This window comes from Felis catus, chromosome X (genome assembly GCF_018350175.1).
Source record: "Felis catus isolate Fca126 chromosome X, F.catus_Fca126_mat1.0, whole genome shotgun sequence".
Taxonomy (NCBI): domain Eukaryota; kingdom Metazoa; phylum Chordata; class Mammalia; order Carnivora; family Felidae; genus Felis; species Felis catus.
In genome coordinates, this window is record NC_058386.1 from 5,341,455 (window position 1) to 5,365,624 (window position 24,170).

Below are 24,170 nucleotides of genomic sequence, written 5' to 3' on the forward strand. Positions count from 1 at the left end.
AGGGAACAGACTACGAATTTGTATTATGTTTTGTTTTGTTTCAATTTCGGGGGGGGGGGGAGGGGGAGATAATAAGAGGGGGAGGTGTAGAGAGAGAGAGGGACACAGAGAATCCCCAGCAGGCTCCATGCTATCAGCACAGAGCCCACTGTGGGCCTCAAACTCACAAACCTGGAGATCATGACCTGACCTGAAATCAAGAGTCAGATGATTAACCAACTGAGCCACCTAGGCGCCCCTGTGTTGCTTTTTTATGACTGGTGAGATGTCTTTGCTTTTAACAGTGATCCTAAGGTTTGTTCATAGCCGAATTGGAATGGGCAAGAGTTTATTAGTTTTTTCACAATGTAGCATGGAAGGACTAGCATAAGTAAATGTTACAAATAAAAAATCCAAACAATAGCACGCATTAGGGGGAAAGATTTATTTATGATTGCAAAAAAAGGAGAAAATATTGTGTCTACCATGGCCAAATTACCACATCAGCCCAAACGATCTTTCATGAGGAAAGTTTTAAGTGTAGGTGAAGCACACAAAGGTAATGTAAAAGTTAACCATGAAAGGGTATAGGAAGGTTAACCCAGCACCATTTCAGTCAAGTCAGCCTCACTTATTTTCACACTGGGTGGCGTATTTACATTTGCTCATCCGCTGTGGGTGGGTGATTTATGGGGATAAGTCATACTTAGTATCTCTTGCCAGGAGGTTGCCTCAGATTAAAACATAAACACTCCCTAACTCCTGTCCTGTGGCTTTTGGATGTATCCTTAGCTTCATCTTCCTGGGTTGTGAGCAAATAGAATCCTCACACATTGTATTGAAACAGGGTTTCAACAATGTGTCATTTTCAGTGTCTTTCCCTCTGTGGAACTGTCCAGCAGGCCAGCTACTCGCAGTCTGCTGGTGCTTGGCCAGATCACAACCTCCCTGTGCTTCGAACTAAAAAGAGATCAAACCTCCCATCACTGCTCCCTGTGGGCGACTCATCTCGGTTTGAAACCTGCGTCTCCTTCATCCCTCGCCCGGAGCTCCGTGTGACCTAGGTGGCCACCTGGCTGCCCAGTGTCTCTCTACTTTCTCTTTTTCGAGTTTGAATTGGTTATTTTCCCATTTGCTTCTTCTTAAAAGCGCAGGGTTGTCTCAGCTCTCCTGTCTCTGATTCCATACACCTTTCAGCAGCAAAGACCGCCTGTTATATCTCTTAGACACTTTATACTATCTGTTCCTCTTTTTCATGTCCCTGCTCACGGTCCGGGCTTGCTCTGGACCAGTCACACTGACTTTGACTTTCTGGCTATGGTCTCTGCTTCCAGTCTTTCCCCATGCTCATCCATCCTAAATAAAGCCCAGAGACTTACCTTGGCCGAGCTAAGCCCTGACTGCAGTCTGTCCTCTGGTGTATGTTTGCATCATGGGTGGCTACACTTGAAAAGTGTGTGCGTCCTGTATTAGTCATCCTTGTCACCTACCTAGTACTTAACAAAATGCATTGTTCATAGTAGCTGCTCAATAAAACATTTATTTTCTCCTGATTCAGTAACTAAAGTTTGTTCCCCATAAACTACAATATATCCCTATCGGCTTCTCCTTAATGAAATATCCTGTCTGCCGTTACCACAGCTTTAACTAGTGAGCAGCTTATTTTAAAAAATATTTATTTTTGAGAGAAAGAGCTACGTGGGGAGGGGCAGTGAGAGAGGGGGACAGAGGATCTGAAGTGGGCTCCACACTGTCAGCGGAGAGCCGAATGTGGGACTCAAACTCAGAAAGCCTGAGATCATAACCTGAGTCAAAGTCGGATGCGTAACTGACTGAGCCACCCAGGCCCCCCTAACTAGTGACCAGTTTATTTTTTTTTTATTTTTTTTTCAACGTTTATTTACTTTTGGGACAGAGAGAGACAGAGCATGAACGGGGGAGGGGCAGAGAGAGAGGGAGACACAGAATCGGAAACAGGCTCCAGGCTCCGAGCCATCAGCCCAGAGCCCGATGCGGGGCTCGAACTCACGGACCGCGAGATCGTGACCTGGCTGAAGTCGGACGCTTAACCGACTGCGCCACCCAGGCACCCCGCTAGTGACCAGTTTAATTGGAGAGTACCTACTCTAGAAAATCAATTTGTTTTAAAAAAAATTTTTTTTACAGTTTATTTTTGAGAGAGAGAGCATGAGTGGGGGTGGGGGGGGGGGCGGACAGAGAGCGACAGAGACAAAAAATCCCAGGTAGGCTTCAGGCTCCAAGCTGTCAGCACAGAGCCCAATGTGGGGCTTGAACTCTTGAACTGTGAGATCATAACATGAGCCAAAGTCAGATGCTTAGCCCGCTGAGCTACCCAGGTGCCCTGAAAACCAACTTATTCTAAGCTCCACATCTGATGATGAATTCATATATTCTGTGTTAGGTGGGTTAGTTCCACTTTAGTTTGGTTCCTTACCGAATAAATTTAGTAAGTTACCCATGAAAACGTCAGACACTGAGACTCAGTGATGATGAGAAATTCAGGGTCTGGGGCACTTTCAGGAACTCCTAGACTGTATCGCAGAGGTGGGTCCCTGGGTCAGGAAAGCCATGAGGGAACGGATAATTTTCCACATTTGCTCACTGGTCTGAACCAGGTGTCTCCTAGGAGAGGCATATCTAAAACCACCATAGGTCTGACACAACAGGCCCTTGTTGTTGATTAACCACCCGCTAATAGTCAACAGTTGTCTTTGAGCTGTTCCGTTTTGGGGTGTTAGTACAGCTCATTCTTATCTCCCATCTCCTGAGGCTTCCTGCAAAGTGTGTTTGTATAAGGTGGTGAATAAATCATCGAATCACACTTTGTAGAAGATTGCTATTGTATGAAAATAATCCCAGTTACATTTGTATATATAAAATAGGATATAAGGCTTATATTCTGTCCACCTTTATGAATACCATTATAAAAATTCACTGATCCAACAGCATAGAATTAGTCACTGTCTACTGTGTCTAAGAAACTAAACTACAGAGATTCAAGGTAATGGATAGGTCAGCTACACTGAAAGTCTAGGTCCACAGATGTAATTTTAAAGACTCCATTGCTGGATTTGAGAACCAACAGCCTTTTAAACTGCATAGTTTCCCAATTTGAAACTTAGGATTCTGATTTAGAAAAAATATATATTATCATATTTTCATTCACACTCTGTGTGTGTGTGTCTGTGTCCTTCATGGGTGTGTCTGTGTGTGTGTGCATATATTTTGTGTTTTGATATCTATATTACCCTTTCTAAAAATGGAAGAGGGGCGCCTGGGTGGCTTGGTCGGTTAAGCGTCCGACTTCAGCCAGGTCACGATCTCGTGGTCCGTGGGTTCGAGCCCCACGTCGGGCTCTGGGCTGACAGCTCAGAGCCTGGAGCCTGCTTTGGATTCTGTGTCTCCCTCTCTCTCTGCTCCTCCCCTGTTCACGCTCTGTCTCTCTGTCCCAAAAATAAATAAACGTTAAAAATGGAAGAAAAATGGGACAAAAACCTTGACTCTTTCTTGAGTGCTGCAGCACAGTAAATCTGTTTCCCTGGCCGCATCTCTTAATACCAACTCAATCCCCTTAGCCTTCCTCGTTTCCTTCCCCTTTCGCGAGCCCTGCATCCGCTCTGCTCGTTTTGGTATTTTTAGGGATGGACTGCGTGTTACAAAAGCATCATCAGATGACACGGATGTTTCAATGACTCAATGAAAGGGAGACAAACGCCAACTTAGAGAACAAGAACAATCTCTCTCCGTCCACCCCGCAGCCAGAGCTGGTGATTCAGACCACAGCTCACATGAGGGAACGTCTGTTAGAAGGAAGCAGGATTCGTCACTCCTTTTCGCGTGCACGCATTTCACGGGAATGGACTGCACTCATCTAAGGGAAGCCACGTAGGAGATGTTTTGTGGCAAGTTCACTGCATCCAGCCATAACAGATCCATGGAAAGTTCCTACTGGCAATAGGTCTCCTCGTCAGAGACGTCACGTATGGGTACCGGGTTGTCGATGTGAGAGATGTAATGAGACGGGAAGTGATGTGTGAGTGTTTGCCTGGGAGGACACCATGTTTTACACAATGTAAGTGTATGCATTTATATATGACCCCACATTACGATCTGTTCCCTCTGGGGCTGTTTGTACAGCGTCTTCCCCATGGCAAGGATTGGTCAGGCACAGGCGTTTGCCAGCCCGAAACCCTCCCACCGGTCCCCTCCCACCGCATCTTCCCACTGTCACTCTCTCCTGCTTCCCTTTCCTCCTGCTGCCCCTCCCATGTTCTTCGTGGACGCCTGTTTCTTCCCCATCCTGAGCACTCATCCCCAAACACTGTTGCCACCTTCCTCATTCCGCTGGGGAGCCTCAGCTCCTGTCCTGGTTGTCGTTCGGCACCATAGGCTGCAGAGTGCAGGCGTTCATGTGAGGTGCGGCCCCGCACGGCCACTCCCTGCTTCGGAACAGGCTGCTGGGGCGGGCGCCGCAGTGACGCCCTCCCCCAAAGGTGTCCGCATCCGAACTCCCTGAATCTGGGAATCCGTTACTTTACGTGCTGGGGAGTTAAGCTGGGAGATGGAATCGAGGTTTCTGATCTGCTGACCACACAAGACGCACGTTATCCAGGTGGATCCAGTGAAATCGCGGCCATCCTTAGAAGGAGAAGGGCGAGACAGAAGTGGGGTGAGGGTGATGGCATGTGAGAAGAACTTCCCTGCCATTGCTGCTTTGGGACATGGAGGGGCCACAAGCCCAGGGCTGCAGGCAGCCTCCAGAAGCTGGAAGCAGCAGAGGGATGTATTTTCCCCTAGAGCCTCCAGAAAGAATGCAGCCTTGCTGACCTCCTGAGCTTAGCCCCGTGAAAGGTGTTGTAGACTGTTAACCTCCAGTACTCTAAGATAGGAAGTTTGTGTTGGTGCTCATCCCAACAAGGGCCCTCCTCAATGCCCTCCTCAATCACCCACTTTCCCCTCTCCCCCACCCTGCCATCAACCCTCAGTTTGTTCTCAGGATTTAAGAGTCGTATATGGTTTGCCTCCTTCCCTCTCTATAACTTTTTCCCCTCTCTCTTCTGTTAAGTTTCTCAGGATCCACATATGACTGAAAACATATGGTATCTGTATTTCTCTGTCTGACTTATTTCACTCAGCATAATACCTTCCAGTTCCATCCACGTTGCTACAAATGGCCAGATTTCATTCTTTCTCATTGCCACATAGTATTCCATTGTGTATATAAACCACAATTTCTTTATCCATTCATCAGTTGATGGACATTTGTGCTCTTTCCATAGTTTGGCTATTGTTGAAGGTGCTGCTATAAACATTGGGATACAAGTGCCCCTAAACCACAGCACTCCTTTACCCCTTGGGGAGATTCCTAGCAGTGCTCTTGCTGGGTCATAGGGTAGATCTATTTTTAATTTTTTGAGGAACCTCCACACTGTTTTCCAGAGGGGCTGCACCAGTTTGCATTCCCACCAACAGTGCAAGAGGGTTCCCGTTTCTCCACATCCTCTCCAGCATCTGTAATCTCCTGATTTGTTCATTGTAGCCACTCTGACTGGCATGAGGTGGTATCTCAGTGTGGTTTTGATTTGTATTTCCCTGATGAGGAGTGACATTGAGCATCTTTTCATGTGTCTGTTGGCCATCTCGATGTCTTTGTTGGAAAAGTGTCTATTCGTGTCTTCTGCCCATTTCTTCACTGGATTATTTGTTTTTTGGGTGTGGAGTTTGGTGAGTTCTTTATAGATTTTGGATACTAGCCCTTTATCTGATATGTCATTTGCAAGTATCTTTTCCCACTCCGTTGTTTGCCTTTTAGTTTTGTTGACTGTTTCCTTTGCTGTGCAGAAGGTTTTATCTTGATGAGGTCCCAGTAGTTCATTTTTGCTTTTAATTCCCTTGCCTTTGAAGATGTGTCCTGAAGGGCCAGGCCCTGGACAATGTATGACCCTCCTTTATTATAGCAGTGCTCACAGGTGCAGAGCACACAACAAGGTTTTGAAATGCATAAGGGATAGAAAACTAGCCAAAATGACGAAACAGAATAATTCTCCTCAAAAGAAATTCCAGGAAGTAGTGACAGGTAATGAATTGATCAAAACTGATTTAAGCAATATAATGGAACAAGAATTTAGGATAATAGCCATAAAATTAATTGCTGGGCTTGAAGAAAGCATAGAGGACAGCAGAGAATCTATTGCTACAGAGATAAAGGGACTAAAAAGTAGTCATGATGAATTAAAAAATGCTATAAGTGAGGCGCAAAATAAAATGGAGGCAGCCACAGAGTGGATTGAAGAGGCAGAGGGGAGAATAGGTGAATTAGAAGATAAAATTATGGAAGAAGAGGAAGCTGAAGAAAAGAGAGAGAAAAAAAATCCAGGAGTTTGAGGGAGGAATTAGAGAACTAAGTGATGCAATTAAATGGAACAATATCCATATAATAGGAATTCCAGAAGAAGAGAGAGAAAGGGGCTGAAGATGTACTTGAACAAATCATAGCCGAGAACTTCCCTGATCTGGGGAAGGATAAAGGCATTGAAACCCAAGAGGCACAGAGAACTCCCTTCAGACGTAACTTGAATCGATCTTCATAACATATCATAGTGAAACTGGCAAAATACAAGGATAAAGAGAAAATTCTGAAAGCAGCTAGGGATAAACGTGCTCTAACATATAAAGGGAGACCGATAAGACTCGTGACTGATCTCTCTACTGAAACTTGGCAGGCCAGAAAGGAATGGCAGGAGATCCTCAATGTGATGAACAGAAAAAATGTGCAGCTGAGAATCCTTTATCCAGCAAGTCTGTCATTCAGAATAGAAGAAGAGATAAAGGTTTTCCCAAACAAACAAAAACCAAAGGAATTCATCACCACTAAACCAGCCCTACAAGAGATCCCGAGGGGGACTGTATAAGTGAGGTGTTGCAAGGACCACAAAGTACCAGAGACATCACTACAACCGTGAAACCTACAGACATCACAATGACTCTAAACCCCTATCTTTCAATAATAACCCTGAATGTAAATGGACTAAATGCTCCAACCAACTACCTTAACCCAGGGCAATGTATTTTGGGGGGCCCCCTGCAAAATGAGGTCCTCTGGCACTAACAGGACCTGTGTCTGTCACTTCTCAAGTTATCGCTTCTCAGGAACAGGTGCACGCTTCTTTGCTCGGCCTTGTGAAGTTTGGAGCCAGATCCTTTCCACATTCCTTGGAATGACACCTTAGTCAAGAGGGGCATTTTGTATTGTAGAATCGAAAGGAATGATTGGTGATACCACACCCAGCATTATTAAGAGATTGCTCTCATACAATCCATTCCCTGTCCTACGATTCCTTTTCCACTGGGCTCTCTTACAGGTTTGCTTGAATAGTTTTTGTCACAGTAAACCTTGCGGTCCGAACAACTGGCATACTTTTGCCCCCGAATTATAAATGGATTATAAAACAGTGCCCATGAATTTATATGTATAAACTCGAGAAAATTATTTTTGTAACTATAAATGGTCTATATTCCAGATTTCTAAATCTGAGAACCAAGTGCTTGAAATTAAATAAACATTAGTGAAATATTGGCCCAATAAAATAACATTTTTAAAAATGAGACACTTATTACTGTGAATGGTGAGTGATACATGGTCTGACATTCATGCCATTATATTTATAGCTGTCATGATGGATAGATAGGTAGATAGATGGATAGGACCAGCATATGTGTGGTTATAACTGATATATCTGATAGGCTATAATGTCATATACTTTTTATAGGTGCTGGATGAATATTTCATTTTTACACATAAAATTTAAGTTGGAAACAATATGTTCAGACCAAAGCTGCCTTGTATATTATAGTTTTCAGTATTTCCAGAACTTGTATATATTGTATTTCTAAGCATAAAACGCATCAGGTTTGCAGATGCATATTTATTTGATGGCTGCATTTTACAAATGCAAAATAATCATCTGTCTTTTAGAATACACTCGAAACGTTTGGACTTGAGACTTCAACACAACAAACGAAAAACGCAGGGGGGGCGAGATAGGAAATCCTTTACGTTCTCGGTGTGCGGGGAAACAGTGTCATTAGAAACAACTCAGGTTGTTAATTTATTGGGAGGAGTAGCTTTTTCCTCCATCTCAAGGATTCAGAAACATCTGCTCTGGGATAAACCCCTGCTTCCCCCATGTTGTCAGCTCTGTAAGCAGAGAAATGCCCCCTTGTAGTGGCTGTAGCTTCATGAAGGATTTGTGGATGGTGTTTTTATGACCTGCACGCTATTCGTATTTAACAGGTTCTAATTAAAAGATTACAGTAGATTTTTTCCTTTACCCACCTGTTCTAGAAGTTTATCTCTTTGCTTTCAGGCATCTAAGTGTTGTGCTTTCACACCTCGCTGAGGGACACATAATTGTATCGAAAGGAGAACAATTCTTTATGTTTTAGGTGAAAAGTCTGTAATTCAGCCCATACTTAAGAGCGGCTTTCTAGATGAGAATTCTCTCAAATCGGCCAGTTTGAAAGGGCAGCTAATGTAAACATCCTAATGATTTTCACGGCAAATAAGAAGAAGGGAATGAATACCCAGTCATCTTCCTAACTCGATGGTTCCTACTGTTCCCATGTCTCTAGGCCATTTAGCCTTTGTCAGCTGGACGTTTGTTTCCATTTTTGTTTCCTTAAAGAGCTCCAGTTTCCTCCACACACAAGGATCCCTTGCTGTTGGCCAGTGGGGTGTGTCCCCACAACAATGACCTTTAATGTAGAAAGGACTGGAAAGGCAAGACTTCTCCAAAGATGAGGGCATCTGGGTGGCTCGGTTGGTGAAGCAGCAAACTTCAGCCCAGATCATGATCTCTCCTCCTCCCCCACATGGCAGACTCTCCCTCTCACAATGAATAAATTAAAAAAACAAACAGGAATGACTGCCCTTGGCTATGAATGAAACTACAAATGGAAAACTGCCTTCATCTGCAGTTCCCACAAACTTGGGGTTTTTCTGTGAGCATGGGGTTCCTTTGGGTGTACTAAGTGGGCACCTCTCAATGTGTGCATTTCTCATTGTTCCTCCTTTGTCGCCTGAGAGAAGACTGACCACTATAATGAATGAGGTTATTCCCAGTGTCTAGGCCCATCCAGGACTGAGTTTGCGTGTTGCGTGAATCCCCTGTCATGGGGGCACATCATCCATTTGTCCTAATGAACTATGATAAGCCAAGATTTTCCCTTTGTGAATTTTCTGGTATGTCAAAGAAACAAACGAATAGAACTGAAGACGTCATTGTATATCCAGGCTGGTTGGATTCAGGTCTGTTTGGTGGAAGAAGGATTAGACACACATTAACTCTTGTTATTCTCAACAAACGTTTATTTTTACTTAAAAAAAATATTTGACGTGTGAAGTAAGTCATACAGAGAAGGACAGACTCTGTATGTTTTCACTCCTATGTGGATCCTGAGAAACTTAACAGAAGACCATGGGGGAGGGGAAGAAAAAAAAATGGTTAGAGAGGGAGCCAAACCATAAGAGACTCTTAAAGACGGAGAATAAACTGAGGGTTGATGGGAGGTTAGAGGAGAGGGTAGGTGATGGGCATGGAAGAGGGCACCTGCTGGGATGTGCACCGGATGTTGTATGGAAACCAATTTGACAATAAATTTCATAGTAAAATAAAATGTTTAACGTTTATTCCTTTTTGAGAAACAGAGAGAGACAGAGCACAAGCAAGGGAGGGGCAGAGAGAGAGGGAGACGCAGAATCCAAAGCAGGCTCCAGGCTCTGAGCTGTCGGCGCACAGCCCGACGCGGGTCTCGAACCCACGAACCGTGAGCTCAGGACCTGAGCAGAAGTCGGATGCTCAAGTGACTGAGCCACCCAAGCACCCCAATTCTCAACAAACATTTAAAAACAAGTGTACCCCTTCATGCTGTTGGTATTCTTTGGGAACGTGATTACGGTTCATTTCAAGAATGAGCAGTTAATCAAAGAACCTCAAGTTCCGTTTTCTGCAGACTCCACGATATTTGCAGTGAGCTAATCTTCCCAGAAGGAGACCAAGAGTTTAATGGTTCCCACAGGTAATTCGGTGTGGGGCATGAGTGAGAGAGGGGAGTGGACGTGAAGCGCAAAATGGCAAACGGTGGATTCCCAAAAAGCAAGCCGCACGTGAAGCCCAGCACGGCCGCCCGCGTCCCGGGAAGGGTGCGGTTATCAGGGTAATTGTGTCTTGGAATTCTGCCTCGGAAATGTAATTACCAGGATGTGAAAAATGATGGAATTCATTCCAATGATAAAATAGCATCTGTTAAGATCACTTTTGGCAAGGTTCCCAGCTTTTCATTACTTAAGAAAAATAATGATGTGTTAGTCATTGTGAAAAAAGAAAATTTGGAGAAAATGTTAGTAATGACTGAAGGGTAATGCCGTTGTATTCATCTGAGAATATCTAGTCATGAATTTTCTTGGCCTTTAATCCCTCTGAGGTACAATTTTACAGTTAAAAAAACCCACCTTTTTTTAAGTATAAAGTTTACTACTAGCTAGCAAATTCCTTTTATGGTTGATTCCTTGTCATGTAGGGATACAACTCAGTGAAGGAGTAAATAAAAAAGGAAAAACAAGAGGCAAAATGTATGTGTTACAGAAACCTATGCATACAGGGCAGAGTGGAATGAAAATTCAGGGGCAGACAGCAGGAGGTTCACGTTTTCAGAATGGTTGTCCACATGTGGTCTGCTGTCTGCACCCACCCTGGATGTTTTAAGTTCCCAGTCTCCCCGCAAAATGCCAGAACTCTTTGAGCTTTTTCTCCTTAGGTGTTGAGGAGTGCCAGAGAACATGCAGGATACCTAGTTAAATCTGAATTTTGGATACACAGTGTTTTTTTTTTTAATTTACACACGGGATATGCATCTACTGAATGATTAGCCACGGTTGATCTGACACTTAAATTTAGTGATATCCTGTATTTTTATTTGCCAAATCGGGTAACCCTAGAAGCATTGCATATTTCTACATGTATGAGCTTATTTATTTGGTCAATAAAAGCAAAGAAGGTGATTTGCTATCACAGCATCGCAAATGCCCAGCATGCAAGAAAACATTCCAAAGGCTTTTTTGTTTTTTGGGGTTTTTTTTGAGGAAAAGAGGTCACGTAAGTTTGGGAAACAGCACATATTATAATTCATTCTGGAAAATTCAAAATTTATGTTAGCATATCAGAGTCTGTAAAAATTTCTAAACTTTAAAAAACATAGGGGCGCCCGGGTGGCTCAGTCAGTTAAATGTCCCACGTGCTCAGGTCATGATCTCACTGTTCATGGGTTCGAGCTGTGTGTCTGGCTGTGTGCTGACAGCTTGGAGCTTGGAACCTACTTCAGATTCTGTCTCTCTCTTTCTCTGCCCCCACCCCGCTCACACTGTGTTTCTCTGTCTCAAAAATTAACGTTAAAAAATTGTTTAAAGCCGAGAATTGCATAGTCTTATCTTCCAGAGAACCAGATTTGTTGTCTTCATTTGGAATGGGGTGGGAGGTGATTAGTCTTTGTGTGTGTCTGTGTGTGTGTGTGTGTGTGTGTGTTTGTGTGTGTGCCCGTGGCATGAGAGTGCTTGTGTATGACACGCCTCTCTGCAATACAGGAAGTAGGAACGAATATGAATTCCAAGATTGTAATTTCTGTGGTTTATTCCAACACAACACTGAAAAATATCTAGTGCCTTTAATTTATATTTTACCATGGGTCTCCTGAAATCTTCACATTCAGTGTTGTTAAAAGGGGAGGAAATGTTCTCATGGGCATTTTGACTCATTCCCAGGACTCATAAGACCTAGTGAATATTAAACTTGTACAGAAGATTACGTACAATATCTAAGTGAGAATATCTGCTCATGAGAACATGTTGAACATTAACATGTTGACAGCAAAGTGTCAACGCTGAGAACACTCAACTCTCCCTTTCTCCTCCTCCGTCTCTCCCCGCCTTCTCCCCTTCCTCCCTCTTCCCGTGGCCTAGCCTTCTTCTCTCCCCTCTCCTTCTCTCCTTCCCCCCCTTCTCCTCCTCCCTCCCTCTCTCTCTTTCTCCTCCTCCCCCACCTCTGTTTCTCCCCATCCCTCCTCTCCTCCCTCTCCCTTCTTTCTCCAGCCCTTTGGCTGGAGGGATGCCCTGTGCCTTAGAAGCACCTTGCTACCCTCAGGATGAGTCGTCCCCTCCTGCCGAGCATCCGGACTCACTTGCTTGTTCCTTTCATTACACCATCGTCCCCTGCCACAGGCGTCTTTTTACAGCTTTCTGAGTGTAGGAGTATTACTAAAAACTCTCCAGTTGGTGATGCTCAGGTGTGTTTCCAGAGAGACGAGAAGAGGCAAATAATTGGAAGTCAGTCTGGTTGGGTTTTTTCTTTCTCTAGGACTTTTTGGAAGTTTATAGTGTAGCTCTTGATAAATTTGGGAGGTTTGCACTTTTAGGGAGGCATACATCGGTAGAATATTGAATAGGGCAGTTCTGTGATATGACTTCATTCTACTCTCTTTGCCTAGAAGGAAAGTGGATATTTTAAAGATGTGAAGAATAATTTATGGGTTTAATGTGATGCTTGTTAAAGTCACCACGTTCCAAACTGCATCCGTCCCTTTCTCCACCTACCGTGCTCTTTCTGTTCCTGGTGTCAGCTCAGCGGGGGAACAACCCTGCCGTAGACATCTAAGACCTAAGAATCATGTGATGACTTTTCCAGGGTTCTGCATAAAATGATGTATTTGGAATATGGCCTTTAGGTAAAAGGTAGGATTTTTCCCTTTTCTCTCCTATGATATAGTATTGAAAATATAATAACCTCATATTCCTGGTAGCAATGGGGTATATCTTTTTTCTTTTTTCTTTTTTTTTTTTTTGAGTAATCTCTGTGCCCAAACTCTGAGATCAAGAGTCACATGCATGCTCTACAGACTGAGTCAGCCAGGCACGCCTAAAAATTTTATTTTTAAGTTATTTCTACACCCATTGTGGGATTCAGACTTACAACTTGAAGATCGAGGGTCACATGCTCTACTGACTGAGCCAGTCAGGCGCCCTGCTTGGGTGTATTATTAAATAATCCATTTAACTATGCATAGATTGGCCAGAAATTTAAGGTCACACTTATGGTACAATTTGGGTGTATTGTTACATAACCCAGGTAGATATTAACTGAAAATTATGTTTCAGCAACATATGGGCAGTAGCCTGCAAAGAGTAATGTTTTTTAATTTCTTTACACTCAGCCTGTGGATAATGAAATTCACTATTTAATGGCCTTTTCTTTTGCCTGATGTTTGGGTGTTAAAATAGACCAGAACACAGCCTCGGGAGATACACAGAATCCAATCATTGGCCACCTAGATGATTCTAAGAGTAGCAATTCCTCTAACAGAAAGAATCGGTGAAGAATCGAGAATGAAATTAAACACTACATTCATGAGTTATCCTGGTGAAGCAATGAGAACGGGGTGTTTCGTTTCAGAGTCAGAGATTATCAGTAACTCATGTCAAGTCTGCATGTTGTGAGGACACACACACACACACACGACAGCACGCAGTGTGTCTTCAAATGCATGAGGGGTTAAAAGGAACACGTAGAGAATACCTGTTCTACGTGTGTGTGCTCCACATCTCATATGAAATCCCTGCTTGCTGAGAGGTCACCTTAACATGCTGAGCAAGATGAATAAACCGCCTGAGTTCACGTCAGCCCGCTAAGAGTGGGTGTCCCTTACCTCGGCAAGCCGAACACCAAGATTATAGATGCATTGTAAGAACCCAGAGAACTCAGACCCATTTTGCACTGATTTGGGCATTTAATCAGGGCAATATTTAATCAGGGCAATGCCCAATAAAAAGTCGAACGCCTTCACGCATAATTCCAACGTGAGATCTGCACCTGAGCAATGGATTTAAGATGAAAGGCATAAATGCGTTTTGACCACGTTTGCTGAATATGTCGGGATTTTTGAGAACCTGAGATTTCATACTTTATAAGTTTTTATTTCACTTACAAAACTTATTCAACTTCTTGGAGACACGGTTACAATATCAAGTTCACTTGAATGATTTATATACCCATTTTATGAATGTTCAAAATGCTGTTTTGTTGAGTTTTGTCTGGAGACAGTTGACTACTAAGACATCATACTCACGCCAGCAGTCCCCATTCAGATCCTATTTTTTTCTCCAAGGTTATCAAAGGTCTTCATGTGGCCACACCACAGCCAGGACAGGAAGACCCATCCTTGCTTGGTTCTTTCTTCGTCCTCCGCGACCCCCATCCCAACATACACCCATCAGTTACCCTCCATTGTCCCACAGCTTCTTCTCAGGATTTGTTTTCTCTGGTCTCCTTTCCCTTTTCTCATTCCCGGAGATACAGTTACAGCCTGATAACCTTGCTGGGGCCCTACTCTTGTTCTCTTCCAACCCGTGTGCAAGCCGAGACCGGCCACCACTTTCTGAGATACAGGTCAGATCGCGTCATGGCATCTCTAGTTTTTTGAATCCCCATGAGCATCCTGACACCTTAGGTGCCAACCTGGCCCTTCTGCAGTGGCTGCTTGGGTTCGCAGCATTTATCTGTCTTTCCCTTCCCTGGAAACACATGCCTTTTGGGAGGAGGTGTCTCATTCACTGTTACATTGTCTGTACTTTGCACAACACTTGGCGTGGGAAATGTGCTCAGTAAATGTTGGATAAATTGGTGAATTACTAAGTGACTGTCTAACTGATAGACGTGCAACTTTGATGTTCCTGGTTGTTTGTTTATTCATATCGGCCAGTGGTTCTCAACTGGGCGTGATGTTGCCGTGTAAGAGACATTGGGCAGTGTCTGCAGACATTTTCGATAGTCACATGGCAGTGGGCTGGTGATCATGGCATTGAGTGAGCAGGGGCCACGTGTGCTGCTGAACATCCTGTAATGCACAAGGCAGTTCCTTATTTGGGGCAGGCTGTCAATGCTGCTGGTGTTGAGAAAGCCTGATAGACAGTGATGGTAAAATGTAGTCTTTCGTGGATCATGTTCATTTGTTCACCACCAACAAAATACTTTATTCCTAGTTAACCATGTCTTCTCTGCACTTTATAGATTCTCTTTTAGTAGAACTTTCAATGTGCAATCTATTGTTTATGCACAGGGCTGAATGTGGAGAATTAGCATAAGCATTATATCAACATTCCAGTTAGCTCTCCTTTGAACACCGAAATGCATCTCAACTGTGTTCTCTGTTTCTTACTCAGATTTATAAGCAACATAGATTCTGCTTCATTTGTGAAAGGCACTGAAATTAAACTTATACAGAAATAGTTACCACTTTAACAAGCTTTCCTGTATGGGTAACTCACTAGATGTATTTCAGGATTGTGAATTACTTTACAAAAGTTGAGGGGGGCTCAGCAGTCTAAAAAAGTACTACTGAGGCAGGTGAAAAATGGCTGCTATACCCATGAACATTAGTGCTCAGGATAAGGCTCTAAACCAACAGACTAACTGAGAATAATTGGTTGGATAATAGCAGTGCAGAGTTCAACAGCATTGGCCTGGTTATCTGGCATGAGTGATTGAGAATAGGCAGTCTTGAAGCCACACACACCAGGATCGAGAGTCATCGCGTGTCAACAGCATATAGATGACTTACCACCAGCTGATCCAAGTTGCACATACATGCAAACCACGGACGTCTAACAAACAGCTTTTCTTGAAACAGAGAAAATCTTCCAAGGGTCGCTCCTGCCAACGAATGGGGCAGAGTGAGTGGGAATTTGTTTTCTGTGAGAGGCAGATGAAACTCCGCTGCCCTATGGTCGGTAGATTTCAAGGACTGATTCGGGCAGTGACCCAGTTCTTCCTGAAATCAGCCTGCGTACTCCAGAACTGCTTCTGAGCAGAGGACTCAGCCCACAATTCGTTTATTCAGGCCTCCATTAAGATGGTATAAATTCACCTTCCTGGACTTTTCATGGTTTCTTCTCTTTGATTATAAACTAAACCATCACTAAGTTGGTAGAGCAATTTCAGCCTGTAGTGAGTTTTATGGCCAAAATAGGTGTGCAGAGCATGAGTAATTAAAAAGTGAAGACATTTCCATGCTGTTGAGTCGTGACTGATAACAAGATTAGCTCCTTAACTCCCTGAAACACTTTGTATGCAGCAGTGTGGACTTCCATAGGCGTAGGCATGTGTAGGTATGTGGATAAATATTTATACAAGAGGTGGCTTTACATTTCTTTTCTGTTGCTGGTTTTTGTGAGCTGCCCTCAGGTTGATTGATGCTTTCCCCATGTACCATTTAGAGAGAAACAGCACAGACTTGATCCACTAGCAAAACAAAACGGGGCAGTGGTCATGTTGTGGCTACTTAGTGTAGTCACTGTTCTTCTATATATATCATACTTTAAAAATAGAAGTCTAGACTGAGTCCTGCTGTTCCTATATTCATTTCCTTGATGGAAAAGATAGATGATCTCCGGTGAATGACATAGATCAATGTGGGTGACTGTGGGTGGCTTGGTGATTAAAACCCATGAACACTGCACCGTTCGGGAATTCATTAGATGAAACAGTATGTGGATGAAACCTTGTCAAGCCTAATTGCTGGAGCTGCTTTGATTTATCTGAGGAAAGTCTTCCAACTTTTGGAAAAGGTGAAGAAAGGTCTCTGGACATCTCACGGTCTGGTTTATTCTCACCTTTCTGAAGTGAGATAAGTTCCACTCCCTCTCAGACAGAGTGAGAACAGCAGGCAAACACAAAAATATGGTGAGAGATTATCTGAAAAGAGCTGGGTTCACATCCATTTTTTCATATCACCATACATTTTTAATTTCTGTGAGTGTCTAAGAATGATTTCGGAGAAAAGCAGTTGCAGGTTAAGTATTAAGTAATGAGTCCAGATGGAAGTCTCCAACCAGTTGCCGCCATCTTGAATGTCCAAATGGATGTTTCATTCTTTGTATTCATGGCATAGATAGTAAACCAGCTACAGGTAGTGTGGTGGGATCCCCTCCCTAAGGAATGAAAAATAAAAAAAAACCCGCAAGACAACCTCGCTATATGCATATGTGACATCACTCACAACCTTGTAACATGAGACCACTTAATCAGACTGCATGTTTGTGTGTTACCGTATTTGGGAGACAAAGAAGTAGAAAATGTATAAAAAACTGTACCACATGGCATTCGGGGCTCAGTTCTTCGGGTACAAACCGAACTGAGCCAGTGCCGGCACAAATACAGTTGCTTCCTGGAAAGAAAAGCCTCCGTGTTGTGACTCTGTGCGAGAATTCTGCTACAGTAGGAATTGTACATGTGTGCGTGTATACGTTCACACACACACATTAGGAATTTAAACCAGCCATTGGCACACCAAAGTTTTTAAGGCTTCTCTTAGTTAGCAGAAATTTACCTTTACCATGTAATTTCAGATGCCGAAGCAGCCGCTGACAGAGAACAGAAGCGGGGTGCCTGGGTGGTCTGTCGGTTGACATCCAGCTCTTGATCTCAGCTCAGGTATTGATCTCACCACTGTGAGTTCAAGCCCCACATTAGGCTCCATGCTGGGTATGAAGCTTACTTTAAAAAAAAAAAAGGAAGAAGAAGCAATTTTTACATACCATACGACTTTTGAGCAGATTGAGCCAAATCATTAACATGGTAGGAAGTGCCTAAGCATTTGGTACACAGACAGGACATAGTAGGATTATTTCCCTATGACCGGTCATGTGTCCTCTATGTGTGGGTGTCCAACCTGTTGGTGGGACGGATGTCCTGGTCTCTGTATCTGTCCTTTGCCTCGGTTGGACCAGTTAATCCTGTGTGTTAAGTGTAACCACCTTCTATCTTTAAGACCATTGTGGGACTTAGTATTTAGTCCTCATGGTTTTGTACAAATGGTGTAATAAACAGATTGTATTATGTCCCCCTCTTGTGACATGCTACCTGCCTTTGCTGGTTCTGGTGGACCAGATCCATGATCTGTGACATTACTATCTTCCCTGAAACCCTAAACTCCCAAACTTGGAAGTCTCTCAGACCTTGCCTTCAGGATGAGCAACCCTAGTAACAACCATCCAAATGTGTGTGTGGAGGGTAAGGGCTTGAAGTTGGAAAGAAGGAGCACTGGACCCCTCTGAAAGGTGCACTTGCATAGCTCCCTTACCTCTGGGTTTGAATTGGTTTTGTTGGGCTGATCTTAGAGGCGGCCCTTGGTGCTGGTGCTGGTGCTGGTGGGGGGAGGGATTCAAAGCCTAATGCTTTGAGGCACCGCTGTCTGCTTGGAGAGCTGTACGATGCATCTCTGTGCCCCTGTCCCCTGTGCGTCTCCTCTTCCTCCAGTTTACAGTGGTACATTCATCTTTGAGACTCTGGATGCCTCTTCATCAAGTAATATTACTTGGTGCAGTAACATGAGTTTCCACAGGGGTCCCCGGGTGGCTCGGTTGGTTGAGTGTCTGAGTCTTGATTTCAGCTCAGGTCCTGATCTCATGGTCATGGGATCCAGCCCTGGATTGGCCTCTGTGCTGAGCATGGAGCCTGCTTGAGATTCTCTCTCTCCCCCTGCCCCTCCCCTGCTCACACTCTCTCTTTAAAAAAAAAAAAAGAAAAATTAATTAAAAAGTTTTAAAAATGTGGCATAGGTTGCAGAAGCAGTAAGTGGCAAATGTGAATGTGTCCTCCTGATTGATCCATTCCAAAGCCGAAGTGATTAACGTTGATGCACATCCACCATCCTTCTGCTCAACTCCTTTTGGCTTTCCTTCGTGCATCTGGCTGACTCTCACCCGTGGACCCATCTTCTCCCTGTTGAATTTGGCTTCTAACTGTCTAGGGATGTGAGCAGCTCACCTCCAAACGGGCAGGGTTGATTTCCAGTTGTCACCATTCTGGTGTCACCCATCCCACCGTTGACAATCACAACGTGCCTGGCTGAGTCCCGATGCAGAATGCAGTAATCTCTATTTCAGTACCCAGTGTGTGTGTGTGGGGGGGGGGGGGCGGGGGGCAGAGTTCTCAAGTACATTTTGATGGAGATTTTCACTAAAATAGGTCTTTTGTGGCCCCTTCAAAATAAGTGCATGTGTTTGTCATTTTCCAGTTCTGGAATATTCCTATCGCGTATGTGGAAGTAACTAGTAAGGCATTTTCCTTATTTCCTATAAATACCTCCATAAGATGCAAACACACTGGCAAATTTTCACCAGTGTCTTAAGGGTTTCGTCCAAGGTAATCACTCTCCTACTCTTAATACCTCATGATTATGCAAGTCGTTATTGCCGCAGGTAAAATTTCAGTGCACAATAAAACACTCCTCCTGATACTAAGCAACATTGTGTATTGTCATGGGGTGTGTTTATTAGGAAATTCCCAACAGTCCATGTGTAAGTGGTTGGTTGAATTCAGAACACGTTTTCTCCTATAAATAATGTTGTAAATCCTAGAAGCATTCCCAGGATAGTACATAAAAAAACACTAAATCCATATGTAGCTGTATTAATAGTATAAGAAGAGTCCATTTCTTCCATTTCCATTAGCTAAACCATGTGTTCTAAATATGAGCATTATTTTGAGTAGAAGAGGCCATATTTTAACTGAGAAATAGTACGTTTTAAGCCACTTTGGACGTGATCCTCTCCTCGACAGCCTATTCAATGGTTCCATCCCATCTCAGTCAGGGTGTTGTGCCTGTGCTGTACTCGGGCGTTCACATCTGGGACAAGTGCAAAAGGCCACTTGCCTCCTTGAAAACAGTGTCACTTAATTTCATCTCTTCGTCCAAGCGTTTTCAGTTTGTTGTCATGTTGAAGTAAAAACATGCTAATCTGCCAGGTGAAAAGTGGTCAGATACAACAGTATTTTAATCACTTACAAGGACTACAATCATCTTTCCTGCTTTCTCGAATGAGTACTTGAAGATATTTTTGGTGATTAAGTGCTGTTCCTACATAATGGTGTCATGTGACCACATGTTTTGTCATAACGTGGTTGACCGATCATCCTAAGAAGGTGATAGCCAAAATACTAATTTGCATAAGTTTTGTGAATGATTTCGCTGTACTCTGACCTCAGGAGATATTAAAATACAAAACTGGGGAGTTTTATTGCATTTGCTAAATTAATACCTCTGCAGCCTAGAAAAAAGCCTGTGTTACTTAAATTTAAGAACATTTTGCTTTAATTTTCTTTAATGTTTGTTTATTTTTGAGAGAGAGAGAGAGTGCGAGTTGGAGAGGGGCAGAGAGAGAGGGGGGAGTCACAGAACCTGAAGCAGGCTTCAGCCTCTGAGCCGTTGGCACAGAGCCCGACACGGGGCTCGAACCCGAGACGTGGGATCATGACCTAAGCCGAAGTCAGACGCTTAACTGACTGAGCCACCCAGGCGCCCCACTTTTAACAACATTTAAATAGCATTGACACTGCTCCTTGCCAGTTTGTGTTCCAGCATGGTCAGAGCAAGTGAATATTCAAATGGTTTAAATTTTATTTCATCTCCAATCTTTGTATCACGCAGTGCCTTCAGCTAGTACTTTCCCACAAGAATTGCCTTGCGCTTACTGTGAGCACAGCTGTGGGACTGATCAGTATCCAAGAAGCCTTATTATTTCTGTAGCTGTTAGGTTATTTTTGTAACATCAGCATGTTTTGTTTTTGTTTTTTTTTTGTTTTTTTTGTTTTTTTGCCTATACTGAACTAGTAACTAGATACAAGATTCAGCAAGGCAAAAGAGAACGCTTCATAAGAGCTCTTGACTGGGGAATATGCTGTGGTCAAACTCAGTAATATATTGTATAAAGAACAGTGTACTTTGTCAAGTGTCTTAAAGTCCCTGGTGGAAAATAACACACATACACGCACACGCACACACAGACACACAGCTTGGCTACATTTGTAGTGATAGGACTATAACCATTTCACCCCTACTTTTCAAAGTCACTGAATATATGATGCTACATCTGTAGATATGCACAACAAAATCTCTCTTTTTTTTAATGTTTATTATTTTTGAGAGAGGGAGAGACAGAGAGCAAGCAAGGGAAGGGCAGAGAGAGAGGGAGACACAGAATCCGAAACAGGCTCCAGGCTCCGAGCTGCCAGCACAGAGCCCGACGCGGGGCTCAAACTCACAGACTGCCATATCATGACCTGAGCTGAAGTCGGCCTCTTAACCGACTGAGCCACCCAGGCGCCCCAACAAAATCTTTCAAGTATAGGTCAGTTTGCAGAGGTGTCTGAATATGCAAATTAAATGTTTTCATTTTTCTCTTGAAACACTAAGGTGTATATAGTTGTAGAATCTTAGTTTCAGGTTTTTTATATATTTTGATTTTTCATTACAGAAAAATTATCTCTAATGTGACTTTTGGATCAAGAATTTTATTTACTCATAATGAAAAGGGATAACAAACAGAGGCAGCAGTGACCTTTCTGTGAAGTGTTGGTCAAGTGTGGTGAGCATCTCCCGATGAACGAATTTCCTACCTTGAAAACACGGCACTCTGTACTTACCTTCCATTTTGGGGGATGTAGCGGATGGAATGAATGAGTCAGCACTTGCAAATGCATTTTGAAAATCAAAGCTGAGGAAAAAAGTAAAACATATATTTTATAGTTCTGTCTATTTTTGTGGACTGCAGCAAAATGGAGACCATGAGTTTAGGTGCACACATGGAAAAGTCACAACAAATGAGATAAAGAAAAATTACTCTTGGACCCCTGCATTCCCAAAGACACTGTGAGGAACTTTAAGATGTAGAGGTAAATAGGGAAAATAAAACAGAAGAAGCCAACAAATCAGTCAGTCAACAAGAATTCAAAAAACAGGGAGAAGTGACGCATTGGTAATACGGCAGGGGTTAATTATGGGTCTAGGGCTGTGATTGCTGTAGGAATTCAGAGGGGAAGTTGGCCTAGGATGGAAACTTAGCAGAGGCTCTCCTTGGAAGATGGACTTTGAGTTCAGTCTTAAAGGATGACTAAAGTCTGTGAATTCGGTGCAGGGTGGGTAGACATCTTCAGAAGGGAGAGTAGTGAGCCAAGCCAAATTCACACGTGTACGACCTGGTGAAAGGTGTGCAACTCTGTGTTCCCCTGCCAACACAGAGTAGTAGATGTGCCTTCACGTACCGAGTGCTCCACCGGAATGTTACATCGTGGAGAAGCTACTTGGTGTGTGTCTTACCAACTCTGTGCAATTTAATTCCCCTAGAAACTTTCCAAAGGTTTATCATCTACTCTTCACCAATTTGGACCCTGAAGGAAAAGATACTAATTAAGTTCAGTGGTACACAGGTCATGATTTGAAGGCGGTTCTGTCTGTGTCCACATCCACATCCATTTTGCCACATTGCTCTGGCTGCGTGGCTCCCTCAGGGTCACACAGCCGGTTAAATTTAAGCATGGAGTTAGGACCTGGTGTTCTGCCTCCCGTCCTGGCGCCCCTAATGTTCCATCCCCTTGACTGTTGCTATGTAGGGACTTCTCCGTTGGCTAAGTATTTTCACAGATATTGTCTTATTTTAAAAAATAAAACTCCTTCCAGGAGTTGGATCAGATAAATATCCAGAGAGAGAGAGAGAGAGAGAGAGATGTAGAGAAAGAATCTAACCACATCAGCATCGCTAAGTGCTTTGCTGCTGGGGGAGTTTGGTATTTTAACGCAGATCTTCCGACCCCGAATCCCTTGATCATTCCGTACGATTGATTTGTTTTGAAATGAACGATCTTAGGTTGCCTTATTTGGAAACTTAAGTTGTGTACAGTCTCTGTGATAAAACTCAGGAGAGTATCAGATACAACCGAGAAACCAGGAGAAATGTATACAGATCACCCAAAGTCACCTTGAACTTAACAGTTGAAATATTCTCCAGTAGACTGTAGGATCTCCAAACCAACATATAAAACAGGTTCATCAGTGGGAGACAAATGCTGTGAACACCACACACTTGGAGAAAGACTGATCTTGGGTTCATAGCATTTCTCTGCCCATGATAGGCATCATTTACAGTGACATTGCACCAGAACATGGTTATTCCAATTTCCAAAACAAGTGTGATTTTTCCCTGACTTTCGTTTACATGTAAAAAAATTCTTCACATGATCCTATGATTTTGGTGGGATGGGTAAAAACTTGGTCACTTAAGAACTGTCCAGAAACCCTGCTTTTCCCATCACTTTCTTCTAGGGATTTTTAAAAAACTTTTGCCTCACATGTTTTCTGACCATCGTTTTTGTCTCTGTGTGAATCTCAAAATCATCCTCGGTACCTGTGCTACCTAAAATTGTAGTCACATCTGAGATCTTCAAGTGTTGCAAAACAGGACCCAGTTTCATAACTTGACCTATATTTTTTTCACGTTTCACTTCTGCTTTCCCCGTCGTTCCATACCTTGTCAGCATCTACCAGAACTAAAATGCGATTTATGTGGATTGTTGAGTCTTCATAAAAATAGATTGTTTAACAAATGTTTTGATAATCCTGAAATGTAAATGTTTAATTCCTCACTCATTTTAGAGGCTGCCTGAATCTCTGTAAACCCCTTGAGAGCAGAGGCACATATTCTGTATCCTCAGGGAGATTTAAGATAGTGTTCAGTGTTCAGCATCAGGATTTCTTTTGCATTTCCAAAGGCTTCCTGAATAGCAGTGTTATGAAGGGACCCAAATTTAATCTGCCTTCGAGGTCAACAGTTAGGAGCATTTTTATCTACCGTTCTTTCTGAATCAGGGCAGTATCATACAGTATTTCCTTTTGGGTCAGTTTATTTTTTAAGATATTATTATTGTTCGGGGCGCCTGGATAGCTCGGTCAGTTGAGCCTCTGGCTTCAGCTCAGGTCATGATCTCACAGTGTGTGAGTTTGAGCCCTGCATCGGGCTCTGTGCTGACAGTTCAGAGCCTGAAGCCTGCTTTGGATTCTGTGTCTCTCTTCCCTGCTCATATTCTCTCTCTCTCTCTCTCTCTTTCTCTCTCTCTCTCTCTCTCTCTCTCTCTCAAAGAATAAACATTTTTTTGAAGAAATATTGTTATTGTTCATAGTTAAGTGATTTTAGATGGACCATAAGGTTGAAATTGTATTCATTAAAACAGTGACTGAAAAGAACTTCTTTTAACCCATAAATAAAATTTAATTCCATTCACAACTGTCATGCT

General features: G+C 43.1%; 1 long non-coding RNA gene across 4 annotated transcripts in view; it reads left to right on the top strand.

Annotated features, from left to right (window-relative positions):
* Positions 1-24,170, top strand: part of LOC102899438 — a 561,352-nt gene that overhangs the window by 137,467 nt on the left and 399,715 nt on the right. The window lies entirely within an intron of this gene.